This window comes from Lemur catta, chromosome 11, assembly GCF_020740605.2.
Source record: "Lemur catta isolate mLemCat1 chromosome 11, mLemCat1.pri, whole genome shotgun sequence".
NCBI lineage: Eukaryota > Metazoa > Chordata > Mammalia > Primates > Lemuridae > Lemur > Lemur catta.
The window spans coordinates 43,104,523-43,113,135 of NC_059138.1; the positions used below are offsets into that span (position 1 = coordinate 43,104,523).

At 33.1% G+C, this 8,613-nt stretch overlaps 1 pseudogene; it reads left to right on the forward strand.

The window, feature by feature from the left end:
* Positions 1-4,721: 4,721 nt before the first annotated feature.
* Positions 4,722-8,361, forward strand: LOC123646974 (annotated as a pseudogene).
* The last annotated feature ends 252 nt before the right edge of the window (positions 8,362-8,613 follow it).

The window sequence follows — 8,613 nt, forward strand, 5'->3', positions numbered from 1 at the left end:
CTCTCTTTCTCTCAAAATATCTTATTATATTGTGCTAACCTATTTTCAGACAAAAACCATGGAAAGAAAACCACGGATATGGGGGGACTACTGTATCTCCATATGTTAAGCAAATAATACAGTGTCATTAAATTTATTAATGCACTATTTATAATATCTTTTAGAGAAATAATTTTAGTTCAGCTAGTTTATCTTTATTTAAGCCATTGGCCTCTACATAGACACATAGATGATAATGGGTCTGAAATCCACAGGGGATTACCACAAAGGTAATAGAACATCAGAGGATTATATTTCTTGAATTGGACAATTCCCTTACAAAGCAGTACTCTTTTATTCTGCAGAACATTTATTTTAAATAATTATATTTATAATTGTTTATCTTTTTTTGGCAATAAAACATTTAATCATACATATAGTATGTGGTTAGTTTCTAATAGGCATGACAATTTTCTGTGGTTTTATAGTATTATATATTTATTAGTAAACATTAACTGATCATCTATTATGTGTCAAAATTATAGATAGAAATAAATACAATAGTTTCCTACTCCAGGGATTTTACTATATTTAGAGAGAAAAATAAAAATCCGAGGATCAGGGAATCGTAGTCACATGGAACGTGGGCAGATCTGAAAAAGGTAGGGCTTGAATCAAGTTTTGAAGGAGTTTGACAGATCAAGAAGATGAGAGGGTAGGGATGGGGCTTTCATTCTCCATAAAAGCCTCAGCATGTGAGAGGGCTCAGAGGTTCAGAAGTGTTTGACAAATGCAAGGAACTGTATGTAAGTCATTTTACATAATTGACACAAAGAATATGTTGTGTGGGGGTCATTGTTAAAGGATTACAGATAGGAAGCTTGGCCAGCTCCAATAATGAAGGGGCATAATGTGTTAGGCCAGCAGTTCTCAAGCATTCTGGTCTCAAGATTCCTTTATTAAGTACTTCAAAGACCTTTAGGCTATGTGGGTTATATATCTATTGATATTTACCACATTAGAATTTAATGCTAAGAAATTTTTAAAATGTTGGGGGGACATGGGCAATATATATAACCTGAACTTTTGTACCCCCATAATAAGCTGAAATTAAAAAAAACATTTATTCATCCATTGGATAATAAGAAACTTATTTAATGTTACATAAAGAATATTTTTATTAAAAATAATTATGTTTTCAAAAACAAAAATATTAGGATGAGTGGCATTCTTTAACATATTTGCAACTCTCTTTAATGTCTGTCTTCATAGAACACAGCTGGATTCTCACATCTGCTTCTATAATTACTATGTTCTTTTGGTTTAAGTAATAAGGAATATTTAGCTTTACAAGATAAGTATCTGGGTAAAGAAGGAGTCTTCCTACCCACTTGTTAAGCAGCAATGTAGTTCCAAAGAAGAATATCCACAATTATCTGAAAAAGTTACTAAGGGAAAGGAAATGGCCAATAAACACATAAAAAATGCTTGACATTATTAGTCATCAGGGAAATACAAATAAAAACCATAATGAGCCACTTTAAAACTGTTGGGATAGCCATTAAGAGTAATAATAATAAAAGAAAATCACAGGTATTGGCAAAGAATGTGGAGAAATTGCTGGAGAATGTGGAGGATGCTCATATATTGCTGGTGGGAATTGAAAATGGTGCTGTCACTTTCAAAAATAGTCTCGCAGTTACTTAAATGACTATACATAGAGTTAACATAAGATCCAGCAATTCCAATCCTAGGTAGATACCCAAGAGAAATGAAAACCCATGTCCACATAAAATCTTGTATACAAATACTTATAACAGCATTATTCAAAATAGCCAAAAGGTGGAAACAACTCAAATGTCCATCAATAGATGAATGGATAAACAAATTGTTGTATATTCCTATAATAGAATATTTGGCCATTAAAGGGAATGAAATACTGATACATGCTACAACATGGATGAATCTTGACAACATTACACTAAGTGAAAAAAGCCAGACACAAAAGATCACATATTGTATGGTTCCATTTATATGAAATGTCCACAATAGGAAAATCTATTGAGACAGAAAATAGATTAGCGGTTGTTTGTTGCTGAGATGGATGGACAAATGATAGCTAAAGTGTATGGGATTTCTCTTTGTGGTGATGAAAATGTTCTCAAATTGACTGTGGAGATGGTTATACATATGTGTGAATATATTACAAACTATTGAATTACAAACTCTAAATATTTGAATTATATTGTATGTGAATTATGTCTGGGAATAAATCTGTCAAAAAAAACTCAACAAATTGTAGTTTCTTAAAGGTTAGTTGGAAATGTTTCAATAAACATTTCATACTTTGTAACATGACATCTATCGATTTACCTAGGACTTTGAGTGTATCTTTTACCTGTATGTGATTTTGACCTTGCAGATCCCCTAAAAGTGTCTCAAAGACAGCCAAGTATCCCTAGACTGCACTGGGATAACTGTTGCATTGAGCTATGGAGTTTCAACTTCAGAAAGATGCAATTGGTTAAAAAAAAAAAAATCCCTCTCTCAAACTGTGTGAGCTTTTGGAGTAAACTCTCTCTTGCTAGGTTCAAAGTAATGTTCAAACATTTTTCAGATGGACTACATAAACATTTACACTTCTATCCGTCTAAAAATAACTATGGCAAATACATGTGAGACTCAGGTCCATTAAGGAGACTAGTGAGGTTAAAAAGGAAGAATTTTTGGGAAAAATTATTGAGTGGTTCCACCAGAAATTATGAGGGCACACCTGAAATACAGCATTTAATAACATGAGGAAGCTGTCTGAGCAGAGGTAGTTTTGTAACTCTGAAGAGTAGGGTCAGAGAAAGGAAAGCCAGGTACAGTATTTCTGCAGGCGGAGCCTAGGAAGCTCCTCGTTCATGTTCACTAGACACAGGGGAAAGAGATTCCTTAAGAAATGAAGGAGTGAGTTGGAGCCCAGTGACTAGCCTTGGCATGAATGAACATTCTTTCTCACCCAAAAAGTAGAAATAAGTAGTTCTTACTTATATATCAAAGGTTAAATTGAATTTTAATGACGTTTAATATAATGTTATCTATTTTTATGTATGTATAGTCATGAGAACAAAAAAATTTGGCACAACAATATTGGTACATGAAATATGTTGTGCTGGAGCAGACAGGGCAAATGATGAAAGGTATAAGAGAGATGGAGAAATTGCAGTAGGCATTGTATGACAGGGCTTGGTCACTCAGCAGCAAACTCTTCCACCTATTCTGCCAGAAAACTAGTGTCCCCAGTGTGATGAAAACTGTTCCCACACTCTTCTATTTCAGGGCTGACCTTACATATGTTTTATTATATTTATTCACTCATTCAAGCCCCTCTAGTACTTAATGACCAAGTTTTCAAAGTCCATTCGAGCCTATCTCTAGTTTATGTGCTTGTTTAATCCTGGCGCAAATACCTTAAAGGTTAATTTAGAGTTTCATCATTTCACTTGAATTTGTTTCTTAATGAGTCATTCTTTCGACAAATATTTATGAACTATTTACAGAGTGTTAGTATAAACAGCAAACTTGCTCATCCCTTAACAAAACACACTTATAAAACTTTTAGGGTAAGATGATAAATGTGTGGATATACATATGCATAACAGTTTTTAACTTCTTAGAAATTATTGCTAGATAAAAAAGGTATTTTTATTGAAAAGGAGCAGCACATTACCCTTTTTCTAGAACACACTGATTCTTATAAAATAACTTTCAGAATGAGATCAGTTGTTCTTGGATCACATTACAAAACGGCTTAATTACTAAAGCAATCAAAGATATTTATTACATAGAGCTCTCATTTATAAAGATGAGGGTCAGAGCTTGGGCTCAAAGTCTAATACACTACCTTTCAAAATTGATTTATATTCACTTTGGTTTTTCCAAGTAAAGAAATTTGATTTCATAACATTGAACAATATTATTTGGCTTTTGTAGGTCTTAATTGCTTGTTTGAACTCCACATTCTAGTTTTTATGATTCAGTAGCTAGATTAACCAACTCTGTTTGATTCTAGCTTTTATATTCAATAATTCTAATGTCAAAATGAAGGCACATTTTCTTAATTCAAAGAACAACAGTAACAACAGAAACAAGAAACAGGTTAACTGTGTTTCTCTGAAATTAACTTATCCTTTTCTGAAGAGTGAAACGTTATTGGGATGTGAGATGGAATGTGCTTTTTTAGTCATGATATATAGCTGTTGCCGAGACTGCTCTAAGAATTTCAGGTTTTTTATGGATATTATTTTTTAGAAATGTGTATTTGGTATATTTTTTGGAAATGCACATTTGATTTTTTTACTCATCTTCTTGGCCAGATAATAATATTAGAGTGACATTGCAAAATGTTTTGATATCAGGATTTTAATAAAAAGGGCATACAGATAATTCAGGATTAAATAAATTATTTCCTTTTGATTTACATAGTTAAAACTAACAACAGAGGACTACAAAACGGAATCTTGGCTAGAGAAATGCCAGACAGAACTATACATGCCAAACACCAGTATTAACTGTGATAGTGAAGGAGTGAATAGCACTGTAAAATTATCTTATGTGCCTTTCAATTGTTTCTTTGATATGTGCCCATTGTTAGGCATAAACATGCAAAGTAGGATGTAAGCTAGAGTCATAAAATCATGAGATTTAGATCTGGAACCTCTTAATTTTAATAATGAAAACCTTGGGCTAACTGGACAATGTTAGATCTCTTTATCCGCATTTTTCTCAGGTAAATTTATAGAATTTTACATTCCCTCACACAGACTTGTAATTTTATAGACCTTATTTTTGTGATGTACAGTGTGGTGCCAATTTGAATTTCTTTTCCAATAAAAACTTTCTTTGCCCTTTTAATTTTTATCTGAGGAAGGAAACGATTGTGAAACCATCTGAATTAATACACTGCCCTTTGGAACTATATTATTGATGTTTCTTACATACTGTTTTGTCCTTTAGTAAGGAAACAAACAGCTCTCTCGGTTCTTTTTTCCTGTTCTTCTATTAAAATGATTAAAATAGCCTTCACCCATGCATGTTATCAATTGCTTGTGTAGTGGTTATCATCTAGACTAGTTAGTGAGATTAAGCACTGAAATTGTGGCACCACAGCTGATGCAACACTTGCCTCCGAAGATGCCTGCCAGAAAATATGTTCAAGGTTGTTCCATAAATAGTAAATCTTTTTCCTGTGTAGTCTTTAATAAGAGCTTAAAATGGATTTTTAGAAGGTCCTGTGGATTGAACAACAGGAAATTTTAACCAAGTCATTAATAGCCAATGATGTGAACTGTAGGCAACTATCCACCATCAGTCATAGGAGTAAAAGGAGACAAAGGCCAGATCAAGGCAAGGGAATGTGGCAGCTCTTACTGCAGTGACTTCTCACTTCTTGCTTATTTGTTGTTTCAATGGTAGACAAAATTTGCTGGCTCACTGAATTTCTTCTGATTTACTTATTTATATATATCATAAATATATATGCTTATATATTTAAATGTGTTAATATAGTTATATTTATACTAATAAACACCTCTGAATTTATTGTTTTCCTTTATATTATTTTAAGTAAACATAAAATACCCTAAATATTCCTTTTTCCATATGAGGCAGACAAATATTTGTTTAACTGTACCCTATTGAGAGTCACATATCTAATAAGCATCTTGTATTCAGAATATACAGAGAACTCTCAAAACTTAATAGTAAGAAAACAAACAACTCAATAAAAATAGTCAAAAGATTTGAAAAGACACTTCACCAAAGAAGATAAATGTGCACATGAAAATATGCTCAATATCCTTAGCCATTAGGGAAATGCAGGTTAAAATACAATGATACACCACTAGATACCTATTAGAATGTTTAATATTTAAAAGATTGAACAAACAAGCGTTGGAGAAGGTATGAAGGAATTGGAACACATTTGCTGCTGGTGGGAATGAAAAATAGTACAACCACTTGGCAAAATATTTTGTCAGTTTCTTCAAAATTTTAAACATACACCTACTATAATATCCAATCATTTCCATTCCTAGGTATTTACCCAAGAGAAATGAAAGCTTATGTCAGTGCAAATATTTGTATAAGAATGTTGATAGCAGCTTTATTTGTAATAGTTCCAAACAGGAAACAACACAAATGTCCATCAATAAGTGAATGGATAAACAAATTATAGTATATAATATATAGTATATAATTATATGTACAATTGAATACTACTCATCAATAAAAAGGAATGAACTATTGATACCTGCAACAATTTGGATTAATCTCAGAATAATTATTCCCAGTTAAAGATATGATAGTGTTTTCCCAGAGACAATAGTGTTACTATATGACTCTATTTACATAAATTTCCAGAAAATGCAAATGAATCTACAGAAAGCAGATTATTTTTGCCTGGGGACATGGGTGAGGGACTTCAAACGGATACTGAGAAACTTTTGAGGGCGATATATATGTTCATTAACTTCGTTGTGGGATTGGTTTCATGGGTACATACACAGGTCAAAACTATTCAAATTGTATATTTGCATGTGTCAAAGTTATTGTATGTCAACTATATCTCACTAAACCTTTTTACAAATGTACCCTCCTTAGTTTAGTAATTTATGAATAAACATCTCTTCCAGGTCTTTGCCTCGACATCTAGACAAAAACCTGGGAGAGATCAGAGGTTCTTACGTTCGAACTTGATCCTAAGTTGGATTTTTATAAAGACTGTTTTAGAGGTGTCTTCCTCAGCTCCTCCTCCTCTTCATCCTTCAATTTTGATCTTCTCCTTCTTGTCATCTTCCTCCTTCTCTTCTTCTATTTCTCTTTCTCTTTCTACTCTTCTTTTCTCCTCCCTCCCCTCCTTTATCTCCTGCTGTTCCTCCCCTCTTCTCCCTCTTCTTAATCTGAAACACTTCCAACTTAATCTCTCATATATCCCATTTGTGTCCTGTCCTTTCTTTTGCTTTTTTACTCAGCATAATAAACACTGCCTTTGGACGTGCTTGTGGCTCTCTGATTTCTGTATCCATATGAGCTGAGTTGCATCTGGTGTCATGGCACATCAGATCTGAGTCAAAATACTAAAAACACTCCCTATTGAATTTCAGTTTAAACATCACATCTTCAAGATCTTTTCTCACCTTATACTTGATGTGCTTTCCTAACTCTCTGTTTCCACTGATTTTTATACTCCACCTAACAAAATACTCTTTATTCTTCCTTGTAAGGAATTGTTGAATATCAGTCTCCCCTTTTGATCTGCAAGATCTTTGAGGGCAGAGACCATGTTACTCTATTTTTTTGCAGCTGTAAAATACATGATAATATCTTATTTTAATGAACTGAAAAGACACGTATTAGATTAGAACAGTCTTACCCAGACATTATCTAGAGTAAATTATAAGCAGAAATCGAAAGAGGAATCTTCTTAGATCAAATATTCACCTACTATATGGTAGTCCATTGGGTGATAAAGAAATAGTTACGGGGCAGGTGAGGCGGTGGCTTCGAGAGTGCTAGTTTGCTCCCTGAAGGGAGTGAGGGCAGTTAGGTGTCCGTGGCCACTTTTGCCTTCCCCAGTTAAATTAAAAATACCTTTTGGGAATAAATTACTAGATGCTGTTTGACACCTAACAAGAGCTTAACATATGGAATAATTCTTACACATGGAGCATCAGGAGATATAAATCTTCCTCATTGGATGTCACTGCCATCCCATCTTGCATTTCATGGTATTGTTTTTTGTTTTTTTTTTTGCCTGAGTTTTACCTGTAAAGGTCTTAATATTGTACATAGAATTAAGGCATATAAATCAGTTTTGAATTATCTAAAGACCTGCAAATATAAATTTACAGGTATTTTCCTTGGAGAACTTGTTAGAGAAAGTGGCACAGAAAATGCAAGTTCCTCGTAAAATCTACTGGATTGAAAAGGCAAATCATTCCATGGCAGTGAAAGGATGGTTAACCAATGTTTTTTTCAAAGAAATAAATACACAGATTTTGTTTTGGATCCAAGAAATCACTGAAATGGACAAGAAATAATTGTCATTAATTAAAAGCCATGTTATTTTGAGTAGAAATACAGTTAACTTGATAAAGAACAGTATACCTCTCAGCATTATGATATATATTTCAGACCAATTTAACGTTCTTTAATGTTCCCCTATTTTTAAAACACATTTTGATTGTGAAATTAATGTCCTTCACAAAATGTCTTTTGAAAGCACTATTATTGTTGTATAAAGGTGATGTAAACATTTTGAAGGTAGTCTAAATATAATTTATTTTCCTAAGGATAGCTAAGTTTTGAAAAAAATTTAGACATTTGAATTTTGGGAAAAAAAGGAAATAGTTATTCATTCAGTTGTTCATCAAATATTTGTTATGGGGTACTGAATTTTGCCCTGAGGAATACCAAGAATAGACATTTCACTCACCCTTACATTATTTATAGCATAGTTGAGGGCTAACATTTACACATTAAAAGATAATTAATAATGCAAAAGACCTTGCAAAAAGCACTAATGAATGCAGTGGGTGGACCCTTTGGATGTTCAGAGCACCTAGAGTTCCCTTAGGGTCAAAAGTGGGC